At 37.2% G+C, this 20,747-nt stretch overlaps 1 long non-coding RNA gene across 1 annotated transcript in view; it reads left to right on the top strand.

The window, feature by feature from the left end:
• LOC140849886 (uncharacterized) overlaps positions 1-14,391 on the top strand; it is a 56,160-nt gene extending 41,769 nt beyond the window's left edge. The window contains exon 3 of the long non-coding RNA XR_012132236.1: positions 14,197-14,391. This is a non-coding gene — a long non-coding RNA (uncharacterized lncRNA). The remainder of the gene's footprint in view (positions 1-14,196) is intronic.
• The last annotated feature ends 6,356 nt before the right edge of the window (positions 14,392-20,747 follow it).

Below are 20,747 nucleotides of genomic sequence, written 5' to 3'. Positions count from 1 at the left end.
TCTAATATATTCTATGCTTCTTTATTAAATGGTAAATTCTTAGCCGTACCTATTAACTGAATTGATAGCATTTTTTCTTCATTCAACAACTACAGATTGATGCCTACTATATACCAGGCACTGTTTTAAGTTCTAGGGATTCAAAGACCAATGAAACACAATTTGAACTGGACTTGATCAAAACAAACTTGTGCATCAAAGGGCACTATTAAGAAAGTAATTCCCAGAGAAAGGGACATTTTTTTGCAAATAATATACTTGATAAAGGAATAGTAGTCAGAATATATATAGAGAGAACCCTTAAAACTGATTAAGAAAAAGACAATTAAAAGTTGGGCAAAGGATCTGAATAGACATTTCTACAAAGAAGTTATGTGATGACCAATAAACAAAAAATGCTCAACATTATTAATCATTAGGGAAATGCAAATCAAAACTACAATAACATATCACTTCACACCCACTAGAGTTTCTGTATTAAAAAAGACAAGTGTTGGTGAGGATATGGAGAAATTGGAACCCTCATACACTGTTACTGGGAATGTAAAATGGTGAAGCTGCTTTAGAATATAGTCTGGCAATTCCTCAAAAAGTTAAACATAGAACTACTGTTGTGACCTAGCAATTCTACTCCTAGGACTTGCCCAAGAGAAATGAGAACATATGCTCATACAAAAATGCTTACAGGAGCATTACTCATGGTGGTCTCAATGTGGAAACAATCAGAATGTTCATCAGCTGAGGAATGGGTAAACAAAATGTCATGTGCCCATACAATAGTACTGATATGCACTACAACTTGGGTGAACTTTGACAAAGTTATGCTAAGTGAAAGAAGTCAATTAAAAAGAACCACATATTGTATGATTCCATTTATATGAAATGTCTAGAATAGGTGAATCTAAAGAGGTGGAAAGTAGATTAATGGTTGCTTAGAGCTGAGGGGTGATAGGGGAAATTGGGTGTGATGGCTAAGGGATACAGAGTTTCTGTCACAAATTGATTATGGTGAGGAATACACAATGATGAATATACTAAAAGTAACTGAGTTGTACATTTAAATGGATGAACTGTATACTGTGTGTATTATATCTCAATAAAGCTATTAAAAAAAGACACAGTTTGTGTCATATTATGATGGATCCTGTATGCCAGTGCTTAGGATTTTGGTGTCAGTGTAGAGAAGAAATAGAGCAGTGATTCTCAAAGTGTGGCCCTGGACCAGCAGCATCAGCCTCATCTGGGACGTTGTTAGAGATGCAGATTCTCAGGCTTTACCCCACATCTGCTGAAGCAAAAACACTGGGGTGGGACTCAGCAGTCTGTGTTTGAACATGCTACTTTGTTTGATGTGTTTGATGCATACTCAAATCTGAGAGCCACTGGATTAAAGAAAATGAAGGACTGCGGGAAAGCCTTTAGGATGCTATTTCAATAATCAAGGTCAGAAATGATGGTGGTCATTAGCAGTTTTAAGTTAGGTAATAGAAATGGGAATACAGAGATGGGTGGGGATTGTGTGGACGGGGCAGGAGAGTAAAAGCAACTCCCCCTCCCACCTCAAATGATCATGCTTTTATAAAATTATTTTTATCAGATGTATCTGGAAACATTTCCAAAAGGGTCCTGATATACCTATCTATTAAAGTAGTGAGTCAGGAGATAGTGGTTAAAGTTGATGAAAAAGAACTCAAAAGTATGTTTAAATAGATAATGTACCCTATAAAAAAAAAACCTAAAGAAACAGTCATCATTGTTTTGGAGAAGAGAAAAAAAACAATGAAAATGAATTAAGTCTCCACCCTTTGTAAGCGATCTCTTAAATGATCTTGAACCTTTGAATGATTATCTCTTAAAGTGACAAATAAATTTTTGAAAAGAAACATAAACTTATTATGTGAATAAGAACTAAATCCAGAAGTAGTTAGAAGAAATTTCCTTTGATGTTCAGGGTGGAGCTTTTAATTATACACCCTTCTATACCCAAAAAAAGTGCAAAAATAAAGTGTTTTTTTTAAACCAACAACCTTCTAATGAGGCATATTATACTCTATTAATCTTGCTAATCTGATCCCTCATAAATTATCAGCTAGAGTTTCTGAGTAAGTCTGAAAAACCAGTTTAAAGAGGAAATGCCAGAAAAATTAATTTAATATGAGGAAAAAGTTATCTAACAGCAACATAAATAATCTTGGGTGTTTCCAAAGCCTCAATGACTGCTATCTTTTCAATATGAGTTCATGCCACAATATTCTTGATTTTCTACTTACTTTTCTTGTCTCATTTTGAGTTGCTCCTGCCCTGTCTTCTAGGTGTGAAACATCTCTCTCCACAGGTTTATTTCACTTGGTTCACCCAAATCAGTAATATCAATTGGTCCTTCAATGCACTAACTTCTGCATGTTGGTATACTTCACCAAGATGACCAGGCACCCCAGGAAGCCTGAGACACATTCCAGTCACACTTTAAGTCCATCATTCCTCCAAAACCTGTCCCTTCAAGGCCCAGTGACCTCCAGACTCAAGGGTCAAATCTTGGCACACACCTTACGCTACCAATCAACCCCAACTGATCATTTACTCATTCACTATCTGCTGATGGCTTCTTTCTTTTCTTTTTCTTTTTTTTTTTTTTGGTCCCACTTCTAAACACTGGGTTCCTCAGGGCACCCTCAGACCTCAGACCTCCTCTCCTCTCTAGCTACACTCACCTACTCGTATTCCCTAAATGATCCTATCCAAGGGTTACGGCTTTAAAGGCATCTATATGTTGGCACCACTCAGTTTCATAACTCCAGTCCTCACCTCTGTGAAAACTCCTGACTTGAACGTACAGCTGCCATCTACACTTGGGTGGTAAATAGTCATTTTAAATTTGGCATGTTCCCAAACATTCCCCCTGCCAACCCTTATGCTTTTGCAGGCTTTCCCATTTCAGTAAGTGGAAATTCCCTTATTCCAGTTCCCCAGGGTATCTTACTCCCTCTTATACTCCAGTTGTGATCCATCAGCAATAGGCAGCTCTCCCTTCTCGAAACTGTCATTACCACCCTGAGCCAAGCAGCCAGCATTTCAGCCTGGATTATATGCAGCAAATGATCTCCCTCCATCCACCCTTGCACATTTCCAGTTAATTCTCCACATAGCAGCCAGAGTGAGCCTCTTAACACATACATTGGATTATGTTACTTCCTTGCTCAAACCCTCCAGTGGCTCCTATCTCACTCAGAGAAAAACACAAAAGTCCTCATATTTTCCCTCATGTGTGACCTTACCTAGCAAATGATACAATGGTTCTTTTTACCTTATCACGGTTGGTTTAACTCTGTTCTGGATGAATCCTTTTCCCGCAGCTAGCTGTCTTGAAAACATAGGCCACTGAACACAGAAAACATTAAGAGAGAATAAGGGCTGAATCAGCGTCTTTCTATCTGATAAAAACAAACAAACAAAAACAAACAAAAAAGAGTAGTGCTGATGATGCCTAGTAATGAATTTCTATGTGTATAGCAAGTATAATGTCAATCTGTAAGTCTGGGCATTCCACGGATATACTTTATTTTTTAATAATTCAATTTATATCTAGAGCAGTGTTGTCCCATACTTTCTGAGATATAAATGTTCATATCTCATACATATGAGATATATTCATACATACAAGATATGTATAGAAATGTTCCATACTGGCACTGTCAAATATAGTAGCCGTCTACCTACTATCTTGAACAGCACAGACCCAGAGGCCCTATTCTTCCCAGAGGGTGAAAAGATAATCAATTTTGGGCAAACTCAGTCAAAGCAAGAATTTCTCTCTGTCACTTTGAAGGACCCCATTTCTCTCTTTATCCCCTCAATTGCATCTAAGTTTTATAAGACCCTTTGGGGGTCTCTTGTTCTCAATCTTCTTCCTGTGGTTTGCTGAGATGTCTGAGTTCTTATTTGGTCTCTGGTCATCAGGTAACTCTATCTTCTGGTTTGCTGGCCAACCCTTAGGTATTATTGTGGTATGTGTATGTATGTGTGGGGGGCAATGGTGGATGAATACATATTTGCTCTAATATTTGAGAATTTCAATTCTATTATAGAAAACAGAAATGGGATGAGAAAACTCATAAACTGTGGTCAATATAGGTAAGTTAGTAACTTGGGAGACAATGTAAAATGTAAAAATGTAAGTAGGGCTTCTGAGTACTGAACACAGATAGGAAGAAAGGGAAGAACTAAAAGACACCTAATTTTCACAAAGCACTAAATATACATGGGGAACCAGAGGCACTTAATCTTCATGATATACTAAATACACAGGAGGCATAAGAAGCACTTGATGCTTATGAGATCTTAAATTAGCCATTTGGGTCCCAAATATCCTCTGCCAGATAAAATTTACAACTGCTCATCAAGCTGATCGGTGAGCCACAGCTCCGGTCAAGTCTATACAACCCTGTGTCTCTCCTATAAAACAAGTGTCTGCGTTGATCCCAGATACCTTCTGTCTCTTGAGCCTCTTTGCTCAAACCTCACCTTTGGTTCTTTAGTTCACCATCATCAGGGAAGGCTTATGAGGCAGGGAGAGGGGTACTTGTAAGCATTGCATGACCCAGATTTCAGGATGATCCTTCTACCTTGCTCACACCCTTTCCTAAGTATGTTACCCTACCTCATATCTTTCTCTTTCTTATTATACATTTTAAATTGATTTGCACATCTTACTTGGTCTCTGAGCCTTATTGACCCAGCACCTCTGGGGTAGATTGCCTAGTAGAAAACTTAGAGACTAGCATGGCACCAGGATAATTTCCCTCATGACATTAAAGGTAAATTAAAGACTTTCAAATACTCTTGTGAGAGATGTGGGGAGCCACGCTGCCTAAGGGTCTCTGGACCTACACAGGCTGCACTTTACTGCTGTCCCACCATGCTGGGGTGGGAGGTTCCTGCAAGGTTTGCTACCTCTGTGAGTCCCATCTATGGAAGGAGGCACAACCATTGATTGCTTTCAGATCCCCAAATTTATCAAGGGGTTCTACCTATCTGATTCCCTCTTTGGAACACCCACCAGTGTCTAAACATATTTCTTCCTCCTCCTTACTCAGTTTGAAGTGTCTAAATCTCCTTTGCAAAGCATTTTTTCCAAATCTGTGGATAATATTATAAACTTTATGTCACTAGTCCTTGGATGTTGGTTTTGATTCTAATAATCTAGGCTTTCGAAACTCAAAAATGCTTTATCTCAAACTATTATCTATAGTTACAAAACTCTGTTTTGAAAGTCAATGCCTCTTTTCTATCCCTGCATTTCTTTATTGGCAACCCTACTGAGTGGGTGCCTGAACACAGGTGCGTGCATGCTTACACACACACACACCCCTTTCTGCTGCCTGACTGAGGAGAAGGTGGAGGTAGATTGGAATATTGGAAAAAGAAGCATAGATTACTACTTCAAAATACTGTTCTCCATTTGTGAAGGATCACACATAGTTATAACTGGGGCTTTAGTAGAGGAAGTGCAAGAGATGTCTGAACCCAGGTTTCAGATGATTTTGTAGGCTACTCCCTCTCTGTGTCTTAGTCTACTCTTCTTCTTGTCTTTATGCAACAGCAAAATTGGTTGCTGGCAGTTCCATGACAAGATTGTCACTGGAGTTCAGTATAGTTCAAAGGATGCTATGACATCTGGTTCTTAAAATATTTTTTCTTACCCTATCTTAATTTTACTTTTAAAATTTGGTATCTTTGGTTTTTTGATGAAATAGAGATAACATTTATTGATTACCTTCCACATGCTGGGCATTGCTTTCTAGGAGTTTCCTTTTAAAAATGTAAATTCTCTCTGGCAGGGAAAACCCCTTAGGTCCTCATTATCTAACCCTTAGAATTAACTTATTAGAACTATTTCCATCTGTCATAGCCAGCTGTGATCAAGGCCACATGAGACTGGAGTTGAGATAGCTGTCCTGGGGAGGGCATGAGGTAAGGAGCCCTGAGAAGAACAAGGCAATGAAAGGAGCCAGGGTGTGGAGGGTGCTAGGGACTGGGTGGGTGGACTTATAATCAAGTTTCCTGCTCCACAAAATCTGCCCCACGGTATAGCCCCTGAAGTAATTGATGTGCTAATTAAAATCCCTGTAGATTCATTAGAGTAGTTCTGAGAAGAAAATCTCTGTCTTGTACAAAGGTTAGCTAGTAGTTTGGGTATAAATATTGAAAGGACTGAAACTGATTGCTTTAAAAATTCTCTTATTTTAGCTTTTTCTATCAGTCTATGCAGTTTTAACATCATTTTAATGCTTAGAAATACAAAATAGTGATAATAAGATGAGATTAGAAGTGCAGGTGATATAAGCAGGCTCGCTTGTGATTTACAATTTACATTACATAGACTGGTCACAAATGATCAACCAGCAAGCATAAATCAAAATGACATATACATACAGTGGAATATCACTCAGTAGTAAAAAGGAAATGATTACCAATATATGCAACCAGGTGGATAAATCTCAAAAACTTAATGAGAAGAAGAATCTAGATGCAAAAGAATATGTAATGTATGATTCCATTTATATGATGTTTTCAAACAGACAAGACTCATCTAAGGTGAAAACAATTTGAATGATGGTTACCTCTGTAGAAGTTAGAAGGGAGAATTGAAGCATGAGGGAATTTTCTGCGGTGGTGGAAATGTCTGTCATCTTCATTTAGGTATTAATCACATGAACATACACATTTGTCAAACTCCTAGAATTGTGTGATTCAATTATGTGCACTTTACCATATAGAAGTTATACCAAATGAAAAAAATGTAAACATTTCCCTATCCAGTGTTAGGCTGTCTCTTCTTGTCATTAGCCTACTGCATGTTGACCAGCTGACTGAGGTACATGAAGCATAGAGCCAGAAGGGCAAATTATGCAACATGCAAATTGCCGTAACTTCAAGTCCTACACATTTAGAGTTGCCTGTGTGTCATGTAACTAATCATTTTACTATGTGATACTTGCTATAAAATACAGAAAACACAAGTACATCCTATTGATACTGTTTGGATTTTTGATTTATCCAGAATGTATTTAGTAGGAAAAATGCAGGTCAAATTAATCCCTGCTTCATTTAAACAGAATTTTCAAATGGCTTATTCTACTTTATCATATGTTTCATGGATTTCTTTTGTTCTAGAAGAAAAGTAAATTAAAAAATAAAGTAGTTCAGCTCTGCCCCTGTAGGGAAGTTACGTAAAACTTACGTATAAGTATACATTTCTTTCTCCCACCCTAGGAAATTAAGTGTTATGGAGACTTTATGTGGCTTTCCTCCATGCCCACTTTTTATGCATACAGTGGTCTATGGTACAGGAGTAAGCTGCCTCTTAGAGTAACTGATGTCTCCTGGAAAACCAAGCTGAAGTAGTGTTTTAAAGGCTGAAAAAATTCTGAAAGACCATGACATCCTTGTCATCTTAATACTTCTATTCTTATTGAGAATAAGAATTGTGGTTATTTTCATTATTCATCTGCTCCTGTTGTTTATTCTTCTCCTGAAATCTTAATCCCCTCCTTGAGACATCCCAGTTGGTTACTACGGAAATGATTATTTTGCCACAAACATAGATTTATGATTAACACAGTAAAAAATAAGCAGATGAAGCAACTGAACTCTTGGAAAAATTTTAGTCCTGTAAAGCCAAAATAAGACTGAAAGCTGTTTAAACTGTAAGAGAAGTTATCCAAAGTTTTTCATGAAACAATAATTTACCTTGATATTTTCTCAAATGATTATTAGATCCAATGACAAAGAATTTATAGTTTGAATACATTTATGGGCACTAATACTTGCAAAAGTTAAAGTCTATCCAAAGTTTTGAACCTAAATGTGCAAAGCAACCAATGATTTGATATTAGTAATAATCATTTAAGTTTTTTCCTACCTGTCATACCCCCCAAATGTACTTAAAACTCTATTTCAAACTCAGTCATTTAAATTCCTGTGCAGTCATAGCTGTGTATATATACATATATATATATATATAATTGTTTTGTTTTCTATTGTTTTTATTTTTTTTCCATATTTCTACATCATCTTAAATTTACAATTTTTAAATTACATTTGAGAAACTACTTATCCTGGTTTCCTATAGTTGATAATTATGTTGTGTTAATTTTTTTTTGCATTTATAAATGAAAAGGCTATAAATATCTCGATAGCAGGCAGGTCTTAAAAGAAATTCTCTAGAATTAACTCAGAGATGTTGGATTTCAGGAATCCAACATTTAAAGAGTATGAAGATTTTAACATAGCACACTATCCTATGTACACAGCCTCATGAAATGTTTGTTAAATAGGTGGCTCTCATCATATATGCCTGATATGATTGGCTCTTACAAGTCAGGGAAACCAGGACAAAAGGAAGTTCCAAAGAATTTCGGGTAAGAAAGCAAATATTCCATAGTCTGAGGTCTAAGGAAGGCAAGCCACTTACTAAGGCTTGTGAGAAGGACACATTCAGAAGCAAAACATTCCCCCTTCCACTTAATTCTTTCCACTGTGCTGTGCAAGGCTGTGCTTCTCAGAGATCTCAAGGAGTCTTGGGAAGGTCCTGAGGGAATTCAGTGTATAGTGACTGATATTTCTGTGTCCTTTTCCAAAACTCATTTCAGACAGATTATATAGAAGCATAAGATACAGTAGAATAATGCCAGAATAAAAAAAGATAATCATGTTGAAGAGAAAGTATAAGCAAGCAAAGTTACTTCCATAATGTATACTTAAAGGTCATATGGAGTTGGAAAAGATGTAACAGTAATTTCACTTTGGGCTTCTTCAAAGGCAGAGGAAAGAAGGAAATAAAAAATAGCCCCTGATAAACAAAGTTGCCCAAGAAAATAGCACTCTGTCATTGAGCCCAAGTCTCAGAGCCCCTTGAACTCCAAGATATCGCTAAGTCATACTTTCCTTTCAGCTATGTAGCTATTAAGCTTCACTGTTGTGACAAGTGCTGCCACTGAAATAGGCTGGGTTTATAAAGCCTGGTCCCCAAAGCACCTCATACTTGATGACTGAATTTTGATGGCTGCCACCAGATGGGCAGTAACACAGGCTTGATGGGGAGAATTTAGGCATAAAAAATATTTGAGAGTCTAAGAACATTTTATCCCATTTGAATTTGATTTTAAACACTTCTTTTCTGACTATAGAAGTAATATGTAATACAGCTTTACTTTAGAAAGTGGAAAAATTATAAAGAAAATAAATGTTACTATAAATCTACATATATATTTTAAAGTTCTACATATTTATATTTCTTTCGATAGTTTTATATGTATGTATGTATGTATGCATATACACATATATTCATTTTGTGTGTGCATGCATACATGTGTATGTATATCATTCATACACACACATCTGGAAACTCCAGACAAAGTAAATGGAAAAGAAGCAGGCTGAAAAGATCTCTCAAATACTGCTGTGTAACTATTGGGGGTTTAAAAGTGTTTCTTTGGCTTCATCATGGGTAAGAAAAGAAATAGGTTAAAGATCCCAAGTCCCTTCACACGGTAGTCCCTCCATTTTTCTAAGACTTACATCCATCAGTAAATAAAATCTTGCAGATTTTAGGTCCCACATACTTCTTTCTGGGTTTAATACAATTACACTTGTGTGTGTTTTTTTATATTGTGAACACAAAATTTGTTCTATTATATATTCTCCTTGCCATTTCTAATAGCTACAGATTTTTATACTTTTCTTTTGCATCTGGATGATTAACTAAATTTAAATTCTCTTTTACTGTAAGACTTTTTTCCTGCAGAGGTTTTCTCAGAATGAAATATTTCCTGAGAATAATGATGTTATCACTTCCTTGTCAACTGACAAGTTTTGAAAACTTATATCTAAAAATCTTTCTAAATCTGAGTGGTATGCCAACATTCTTTTTCTAATCATCAAACTTTAAGAATCGTAGTTTTCTCATTTATAATTATTATTTTCATTATCCTTTAATGAATATCTAAATGTGACGTTTGGTGAGATTAAATAAAAAATAACCCAACAAGAAAAATAAAGCTTATCTTTTCCATTAATTCTTGCTTTCCTGGTCATACTGTTCTTTCTTTCCCCTCCCTGGGGATCAGGCTCAAATCTGCACTATAGGAGGACAGGACAAGCAGGCATAGAAAACAACAAATGTGAGCCCTGGAGGTAGCTAAATTATATAATGTTTTCTGATTTACCAGAGATCCTGTTATGATATATAGAATTTATGCACTACTTTAAATAATCCTTATTTCCTTTAAATTACATTAAATGCCATCTGATACAAGAAATTGAGATTACTAAGAAGCACAAATAAAATATACAAATCACTCAGAATTGACATACCCAAAATTCCCTAGAAAGAGCCTTAGACAAGGTCTCATGTTTCTTTTGGAGGACTGGAGACAGGGAAATAGGGAAGGTTGGAAAGGCAATTCAAAGGTGTGTTATCAAATTGTTCACCACTCTGGGCAAGCAGAGCTCAGTCTCATGGGTACTGTCTGAGGAGATGAGATGTATAGAATGTGCTTCAGATTGTCCACTGAGGAGATGGCAGAGGTGAGTATTATTCAACAGTGTGTTGGAGCCTGCTTGTCCCAGCACGGCACAGTTTATTACGCTCATTTCTTGCCAACTTTGTGTTTAGTGACAGTGGGGTTGGTGGCTTGAAATTTACTGCAGAAGGAGCATTTACATCATGGAAATAAGTGACTGCTACAAATTAGAGCTCTTTTTGCCAGAGCTGGATGTTAAATATTTGCCAGCACACCACTTGAAATATTCACCCCCATGGCTCCCACCTCTTGCTTTGGTGGAAGGTCACTTCATGGAGCATAAACTCCCTTGTTCTCCAAATCTGCACAGATCTCAGAAGGCTGAGAGGGTTTCTGCAGAAGACTCACAAGGTTGAGAGAACCTCTGCAGCAGCAAAGTGCCATTGCAGTTTACCTGCTTACTTTTTTCAATAGCAGTGACTGAATAAAAAGGGTGGCTAAAGAGAATGGGAGGCACAAGAAAGTATCCAATCCACGCACCATTAATGTTGCCACAGTTCTCTTACCCACACATACACATACATAAAAGCACAGCTTTGAACTCATTAATCATACCAGCCATATGGTCCCCTTCTCTGCTTTTGGTCACTTGACAGTAGATAGTGAATATTTTCCAAGTCAACAGTGTGACTTCAGTGGTTGCAGGTTATTAGGTATACCATAAGTATTTTACCAATCTTCCACTGTTGCACATCTACGCTGTTTCCAATTTCATGCTATTATAAACAGGGATACGATATACATATGTGTACATTCACCTTTATATACAGTTCTGATAAGTTCCTTGAAGCAGAATTACTGGGTGAGAGGGTATGCATATTTTTAAGACTTTTTATCATATTTCCTAGCCCATAATATGTATATTAACAAAACCCATACCTTATGATCTTTTTAAGTCTTTTCTAACTTTATTATTCTATAATTGTTTCATGCTAATATGGAAGTATCAGTGATTCTTGTAGGATTACCATAAACCATAATAAGTAAATAGATAGAATGCTTATGACTATTATCTCCAATAGCCCTGAACAGTATATATCTTTGCAGTCAAAACAATGCCATGTTACTTTAAGAGCTGTACCTGAACAAGGAAATGATACATTTTTCCATATTTATGATCCATAGGACCAAACTTGTAGCAGCCTTAAGATCGATTTTTTTAGACTTTAGAACTCAAGACACTCCTGCAACTGCTATTAATCACCAGTCTTAGTTATCCTTAGCGTGTCTTTAGACTCAAGAAGGCTTTTGTCTGTAAATCCACACTATATAGCTATTTTATTTGGAAGAGAGCAAAATGCAGATGACAAATGCTCATTGTTCCTAGAGCAAAGTAATATCATTCTGGAACAAAAGGAAAGAGAAAAATAGTAACACTGTTGTGATAATTTTGAATTTGGATTTATTTCATTCTTTAGCATGGTTCTAATCTATCATACTTTCTGTTTCATCTCATTTTTCTAGTCAGATCTTTAATGCCAAAAAAGAATGTCTGAAATCTTACATATGGGCTCAGATATTTAACAACTTAAGACATTGCTATCTGTACTCAATTATATTGCTCTGTAAGAGATGAGAAAATACAAAATCATTGTTACAAAGTCAACAGAGTTTCTGAAAGGCTTCAAATTTAAAGTTCATCACAAATGTTTATTGAGTGCCTTCTGGCTAGATGCCAGAGATGATACAGTGAGCCAGACAGACATCATCCCTGATCTCAGAGAGCTTATGGTTGACAAAGATACTTGAAATGAAATAGTGAAATTAAGACGCAAACGCCTAAACTTCTATAGGATACCCCCAGCTTCCACTGTCCTCTCAGACGTATAACAACCTCTGTGGGATCATTTCCTTTCTGAACAATGAAGGACCTGGTATTGGCCTAACAATTAAGGAAAAGCTCAGGAAAGTGATTTGCCAAACTGAATCACAATCCAAATGCATGCATTTTTATAATAGAAAACAACAAAGAAGTACATGAATAACAAACATACCTATTTCAGTTGATATTGACTGTATTCTTAGTCTCTCTCCCAGAGGTTAGCATCTTCTCCTTTTCAAACACATACACAGAGATCCTCTGAAAAGCTCAGCTATTGGTTTAACAGGACTAATGTCCATGACCATGGAACTGAAGAGATCTGAATAGGCTTCCAGGGCAAGTTGGTCCTGGGTATTATTGTGAGTGAGGCCTCTCACTCATATGCCACCCTTCCCTTATTAAAGGTTTTCAGTAACCAATCTGATATTAATGCCCAGGGAATAATAAAATGTGAATTTTAGAAAACAAACTTTTAAGTCAAAGGGATTGCCCTAAATGAGTTATTTAAGGTATAGGTGAGCACATAGAATATACTTGGGAAGAACAAAAGGAGAACAAATGAAAACTAGTGACAAAGATTACCGCAGGTTGGTACATCAGGCCACGGCCAGAAAAACCCAGTCTGGATAACAAAACACACATGGATTCAAAGCCTTTCTGATTGTCAGCTTCTTCAAATATCAAACGGGGATAGTGGCATCTATTTTGTAAGATTTTACCTGTTCATAGGGTGGATTAAGTATGATAATGTCTGTAAAGTACAGGGACAACTGTGAGTGCTCAATAAATCGTGGCTATTGTCATGACTTTGAAGTCAGATCACTAAAGTGGTTGTGAATCCTGCAGAACAGAACTTCAATCCCTTTCCGTATCTGTAAAATGAGACACACCAGGGTTCTTGGGCTGAGTCTGAACTCTAATAATTTGGAATACTAATAGAATAACATGGAAGGGAGAGTGGGAAGAGCAGACCAATTTTTTTTTTTTACTTCCGTTAACTTGTCTAAGGTAAAACAATGGTTCTTACACTTTAGTTTGCATTAGAACCACTGGGGAAACTTTCCTCCCTTTATATGTTAATTTATTCAGCACATATTAACTGCATACATATTGTGAGCCACATATATTCTTTCCTCAGGAAACTGTTTTTAAATGCAAAGTCTGGGGCCCATCTCTAAGAAACTGATTCAGAAGATCTTCATCAGTTCCTAGAGAATCTTCATTTTAAAAAAGCACCCTACATCATTGTGAGGCAGGGCAACTGTGGACAAACTGAGAAAGGGCTGGAGAAAGTGTGCCTTGATTTCCACTGAGAATACACTGTTTGGGGAAAGTCTTTTTAATGGGTCTTTTGGTAATTCAAAGGAAAAGCAAATTCCTTTTCAGAAGGGGAAAGATTTAAGACAATGAAAGATAAATTGGTCAGCACACTAAAATAAAAGGTCATTTTCATTGTGAGATGAAATCTTGGCAGACTGTTTCTTTTAGGAAATGATTCTTTGTTCTTAATACATATTTAGATTACTCCGAATCTGGACATTCATTTGCTTCCTAAGGATTCATAATAGTTAAGACCCAGCAAACAGGAGGACAAGGAAGTCTAGGTTTTCTTTGCAGGAGACAGAGATAGGTGATGCCTCTTGGAAGGACCTGATCAGTTTTGATGAAAATACGATTTATAATTAGCAATTACTTTTTTAGCATCCACATAGTAGTCTGTTTGCTCTCTTTAAGCAAGCTCAAGTCACTCACCCCCTTCTTTTAATTTAAGAATACTTTTTTCCATTACAGATGAAATACCTGCTCCTATTGAAAACTGAGAAAATAAGAAGATAAAGAAGGAAAAAAATCTATGGATAGTCTCAAAATACATTGTGATATATTTTCCTTTTGATGTATACATTTTTATATAGTTACAATTATATGGTACACATAAAGTTGCATGTGCTGGTTTCTTAAAAATCTGTTTTAAAAATATCTGCTAAAATTTTTATAAAAAGTAAAACAGTTCATATGGGTAAAATTGCAATATTTCCAGAACCTCTTGCGGAACCTTATTCATCTCCATATCAATAGGTTTTTCCAAGGGGTGGAGAGAAGTATCCATCTCCCTATCAATAGGTGATTACAAGGGGGAGCTAGGGCACACCTGGATCCCAGAGGGGGGTGGGGTCCCTTTTTGCAGTTAGATCTTGAGAGACACCAGCGAGCAGAAGTGGACGACTGCTTGTAACCAATAAAGGGGTTTCTTCCACTTTATTTCTCCCTTTGACTTATTTCAGTTCAAAGGTATTTTGCCCTGGGCTGGGAAAATATTTCTCCCCCTCGGAGTTACAGTTCTTAACGTAATAATAATAATAATCATCATCATCATCATCATCATCATCAGCTAACTATATGAAGCAGGAAAAAAAGAAATCACTTGGAAGTCCATTGCCCAAGCAGAACATCCCTTCTTTTAACCTTTGAATGCATTTCCTTATTATTCCTTTTTAATACTTTTTTTAAAAAACATAATTGCAATTATGTTGGATTGAATATTTGAAGATTCTGTAAGAAAGAGGTATGAAGAGTCTCAATGACAGATTACACCTCTTAGTGAGTTAGTTGTCTTCCTCAATTAAACCTCAGTGACTCAGGACTCTCAGTATGACTTTTAAAGGCACAGAAAATCATTCATATTCCATGTCAGAAAAAAAGGCCATTATGTTGCATTGTGTCACTCTGCTTTTGTGTGGGGAAAGCACCTTTTAAAAGTAATTCCCCTGATTCAGTTTCTTAACTGGTATTAAGCATCAAGCATGCTAGCAAGTGCTAGAAGAGAACACTATGCATTACAGTGTCGGTGGCAATTAAACATGCAAAAGATTTCCTTTGAACTGAAAGCTGAAGGATATGGCTCAATTAACCCATTTCCTGGCACTGGAAAGTGGAAGGAGGAGCCACAGGAGGGACTGTGTTGAAGGAAGCATGGTAGGGCCAAATTTTGCCCCCACACTCTGACCCCCAGCCAAATCTGACCCCTGATTTCAGGTTCCACAGTGAATAGTGAGGGATCTTAACCCTTTTAGCAATAACTTTCTCTTTTTGGAGTTCTTAATTTTCATCTGTATAGTGCTCATCAGAATATATTTTCTAAAAATTTCTGGATAGGATAATTCATGTTCTGACATGTTAAATATTTGAGAATGACATAAAATTTCATATACATATGAAATTCTAGTGTCATGATCCTTTTGCTAAAATCTGCAGACATATTTTCATTATCTTCTAGAATTCACTATTGTAGAGGCAAAGTCTGAGGTAAGCCTGATTTGCATCCTTTCTAGGTAACCTTTTGTTCTCTCTGCTTGTTTAGATTCTTCTTTATTTTTAAATCAATAATTTTTATAGAATATGTATAATGGAGGAACTATTTTTGTAACACTCTAGGATATATTTCCCTTCTGTGTCATCTGGTTTATTTTTTTCCTTTCTCCTGCAGGCAGCTTTCTATAACAACGACTAGGCCAGGAGGGATGGAAATGTCAGGATTAAATAAGTTTTTAGAGGTTAGAAGGAAGAAGATGTGCTGTAGAGATGCTGTTGGCAGAAACAACCTGGCCTTGACTAAACTGAAAGAACAGACCAGGAGTTACTCCAGGGCCTAGAGATGGAGGCTGATGCCCACACACAGGCTCATACTGCTCTTCCCCAAACACCTGCATGGCTTCCTTATTTCCTTCAGGACTCTGCTCATATATCACCTCATAGAGAAGCCTCCCCTGACCACTCTGTCCCCACTTCAACTGCCACCCCTGCATTCCCATCACCCTTACCCTGCTTTGGTTTTCTCCATAACACTATCCCCCCATGACACAGCCCAGGTTGGCCTCTGTGTTGTCTGGCAGACTTTCTTCCAGTTCTGCCTTGCTGGGCTGCATTAGGCTCACTTCCTGGGTCTTTATCACTCTGAATGGATGGAACACATTGAAACACAGAGATTTCCTTGTTCCTATTATTGAACTTTCTTGTGGGGGCTATACCTCCCAAGGTGCACTGCCACTTTCATCTCTCTCTTCCCAACTCCTGCAGAGTTTTCTCGAGTGAGTCTCCAAGTGGATATAAAACTTGATGTATGTCCTGCTTGAATTTGAGCTTCACAAGAGCTTATTTTTTTTATTTACTCCTACATCCCTAGCTTCTAGAACTGTGTCTGTCAGAGAGTAGGCATAGAATAAATAATTAGTCAGTAAATAAATGAAATGTATCTAATGGACAAGTTTGAGAGAAGAGAGTTATTTGGAAATGGGAGAGTTTAGCTGGAGAAGCTAGGTCCTGACTGCCTTGAAAAGCCGAAGTCGTGTAATAGGACAGAGTTTCTCTTTTTCTGCTTGGCCTACGACTTGTATTTGGGGGCAAGACAGTGGTGAAAGGCTGCATACATTTCTATTTAAATAGACAGTCTTGTTTTCTAGAGGCAAAAACTGAGAAGGCCTTTCAGATTCTGGCAGGGGGCTGACTATGTCTGTTTTCAGTATTGTGAATTTTTGTCTCCTGCATCTTCCTATGAATTTTAGTAGGAAGGTGGGCTATGCTGTTTTGGGTTTTCTACCCAGATTTGCCATTTCAAACTGGACATAAGTATATTTATAGTTTTAATTTACTTAACAAATACTTCACAGAAAATTCAAAGGTAAAATACAGCCAACTCAATTCATGCTCCAAAAAGCAGGCAGGAGACTGCAGGGCTGTCTTATGTCTGTTCTACAGAATATTTTAAAAGAGTATCTTGTTATTACTTCCAGGTACATATAAATACTTTTTACTATTTTATATTGGCTATATTCACTATTCTTAGTGTACATTAGTGAGTTTTTAACTGTTTTAAAGAAAAAGAAGCTAAATGACTAAATAAAACATTTGGATACAGGTTATACATAGCTTTTTATGCATTTAAAAAATACAAGAAGTGAAGATGAAAAGAAAACTAGTATCAAAGCCCACAGAAACATGTAAAATGTATTTAATTGATTCTTTGGAAATTTATTGGTGCTGAGGCTTTTTTCTCCTTGAAAATATGTAGAATTTCCCTTTTAGCTTCCCTGAAGCATGTTAGAATAAATTAGTGGCTGCATAACTAATATCTGGGTATTTTGTCGTATTATGGTAATGGGCTCCCCCTCTTCTAATCTTTTATATTTCAGACCACACATTCTCAGTTTGCTGATAATGCATTTGTGGTTGCAACCTGAGATATTTCCAGGTCTAAAATCAGGTTCACATATTTGCTTTGAAGAGACAGAAATTACAAATAAATACAGATGGTCAGAACATAAACTTAATTAAAATTCCTATTTTACTGCATGTTACATTAAAAATAGCCATAATGCCAAGAGAAATACATGAAAAATCCATTTGTATCCATATCCTATGGCTTTCACATAATGTAACATAACAGAATGCTAAGAAGTATGTGTTTGTGTATATGTATGTGTGAGCATGTGTGCATTAATCCAGTTCTCTCTTTTGGCTTGGCTGCCATACTAGTCATGTTTTGACCAATAAAAGATGGGTTTTAATTAAAATCTGGGATTGGCCAACTGCACATCTGTTAACTTTTCTTATATCATTCTCAAGCATTAATCTACATACTTTTGGAAGTACTGTGCTTTTCTTTCTCTTTTTTTGTGCAAATCTGAAACACTCTTACCTTCCCTAATCAGCCCAGGATATTTATTTAAAATTATATGGAGATTAAAACTCATCTCCAGGAGGGTAATAAAGGTCATTGATAGGAAGGTGAAATTGGGCTTTCTTAATAGAATTTGAAGGGGAGAAGGGACCTAGCCTGTCACTGGTAGATAGGGACTCTGTGTCCTGGAGAGGACAGATGAGAATGAATAGCACAGGATGACTAGATCATGCCAAGCCCAGTACAGGCTGGGTAGGGAGGGCGGAGAGGACAGCTTGTGTCACATTGATGGGTCTGGTTGGCCCTGTAGTAGGACACCATCTACAATGTCCACCAGATGTCTTAGGCCAAATTCCCAAGAAGCATGAATCTGAGACCAAGGCTTATGTGTGAGAACTTTGCTGGTAAGCATGATCCCAGAGGGGCAGAGACGCAAACCAGGGAAGGGTATGTTTCAAACTGGCTACCACTATGGTCAACTGGTTGTCCTTCCCATAGGTCTTCTGAGAGGCCAAATGAAATGCTTCTTGGGATCTTCCATTATGGCTGAATTGTGTCTCCCCACAGATTCATATATTGAAGCCCTAACCCCAGTATTTCAGACATGACTGTACTTAGAGATAGGATCTTTAAAGAAATGATTAAGTTAAAATGAGGCTGTTAGGGTGAGCCCTAATCCAATCTGACTGGAATCTTTTTAAGAAGAAGAAATTTGGAAACACACACAGATACCAGGGATGCACATACACACAAGAAAGTCCATGAGAGGACATAGAAAGGTGAGCAGCTACAAGCAAAAGACAGAGGTCTCCAAAGAAACCAATCCTGTTGGCATTGTTTATCGTGGGAGTTCTAGCCTCCAGAACTGGAAAACAATAAATTTCTCTTGTTCAAACCACCCAGTGTGATGCTTTGTTATGGCAGCTCTAGCAAATACACTCTCTGACAAGGCAGAAGAAAGGATCAAGTTTTGACCATTGGAGGGTTCACTGCTAGCACTTCTGGGTTGCATATGCTCAGGTGTCAAGCAGTTTTCCCTGGAGTCTCAAGCACGGGTCAACAGAGATGTCCTTGGGCAGGAGGTGACAGGGGCACAGCTGGGTTTAAGGTGAGGCCTTGACAGGTAGCAGATGTAAGAAGCAGACTGGAGCCCGAGCAAGACTGAGCTGCAGGTGTGAGAGGTGAGGGTGAGAGAAGCTGAGGCAGAGCTAAAGTAATATCTGATACACAGGGTAATCATATTGATGATAGTAATGATAATGAATGATAATTACTGAGTACATTCTATGTGCCAGATACTGGGCTATGCACTTTACTTAACTATCATTTAACCCACTATACCACTTTAGGATTTAAGTAACATTATCATCCCTATTTTACAGATGAAACACAGAGACATTCAAGAATCTGCCCAAGGTCATAACAGCTCCTATCCAGTAACTGAACTCAGGTTCAACTGAACTCAGATTCAACTGAATTTGGCTCCAAAGCTTACATTCCCATTCACATGACCCTGCTTTCCCTTGATACTGTGAATGACTCAAAGTATATCTGAATATATATTTTAAATTACCTTAATTTCATACACAAGTTATTTCTTTAAGAACACATAAGGTATTCTATGCAAAAGATTATCAACAAGAGAGTCAGCACAGTTAAATGCTCAGACTATAGAGCCAAGATTTCTGAGTTCAAGTTCTATCTCTTCTACTCATTGATTGGGTGACTTTGGGAAAGCTCTTCAACCTCTCTGAAACTTACTTCAAACCTGTGGGTGATAAAAATAGTAACCACATCCTGGAGTTATGAGGATTAAGTTATTTAATATACATGAAGTACCTTTTGCACTAGGTGTTACTATAATATTTAAAAATATTGACCAGATATGACTTCTTCCAATAACTTTTATCCATACAAAATGATTGAACACTACATGTGCATCTCTGAATTTTTGCAACATTTCTGTTCCTAACCTAAGGGACAGATTTTTAAAAAGTAGTCAGATGTCAGCTGTTAGACATCACATTGTCAGCATCATAAATGAAGTCACCATTTGGCAAATAATTTCCTGGCAAAAGTTGCTTCACCAACAGGGAAAATAAAAAAAGTGAAATAAAATCTCTACTGTCATTTGTTAAGCATCTCAGACATATGGCTCAGCAATTTTTCCAAATGCAAAGTTCTTTTCCTCCCATCTTAGAACTCAGAGAGCTGAGCTGTGCAGAGGAGGTGAGCTATTGGGTAAATATAAACACGTTCTTTTTTAATGTTGCTGTCATTTCTCTGCAGGTGAGGCTGTTTACCACAAGGTGAATATAACTACATTATTCAAACACAGGAATGATCTCTGGCTTAGAGGCCATAGTTTATTATCTGATTAATTTAATGTGGAGAACCTGGCTGAATGGTTGCAATGTTGTTCTTATCTGATTTCCTCTCTTTCAGTGGTAGATAGGGCAAGTTTGCTCATCTGTGAAATGAGAGGGCTGGACCAGATATCCTGCAAGATCCTTTCTGGCTCTGACATTCTGTGGCTTCAGATTCTCTTCTTCCTGGGTAATGTTCTTTGTTTTCCAGTGCATTGAACAGACCCAGAAATCTCTACATGCTTATTCCAGTTTTGGTTGCTAGGAAAGCAAACACAAGATCTTGTAATGCTTCATAATTT

Source organism: Manis javanica, chromosome 6, assembly GCF_040802235.1.
Source record: "Manis javanica isolate MJ-LG chromosome 6, MJ_LKY, whole genome shotgun sequence".
NCBI classification, from domain to species: domain Eukaryota; kingdom Metazoa; phylum Chordata; class Mammalia; order Pholidota; family Manidae; genus Manis; species Manis javanica.
The sequence above is the reverse complement of the archived record's forward strand: the minus strand, read 5'-3'. Positions and strand labels throughout refer to the sequence as shown.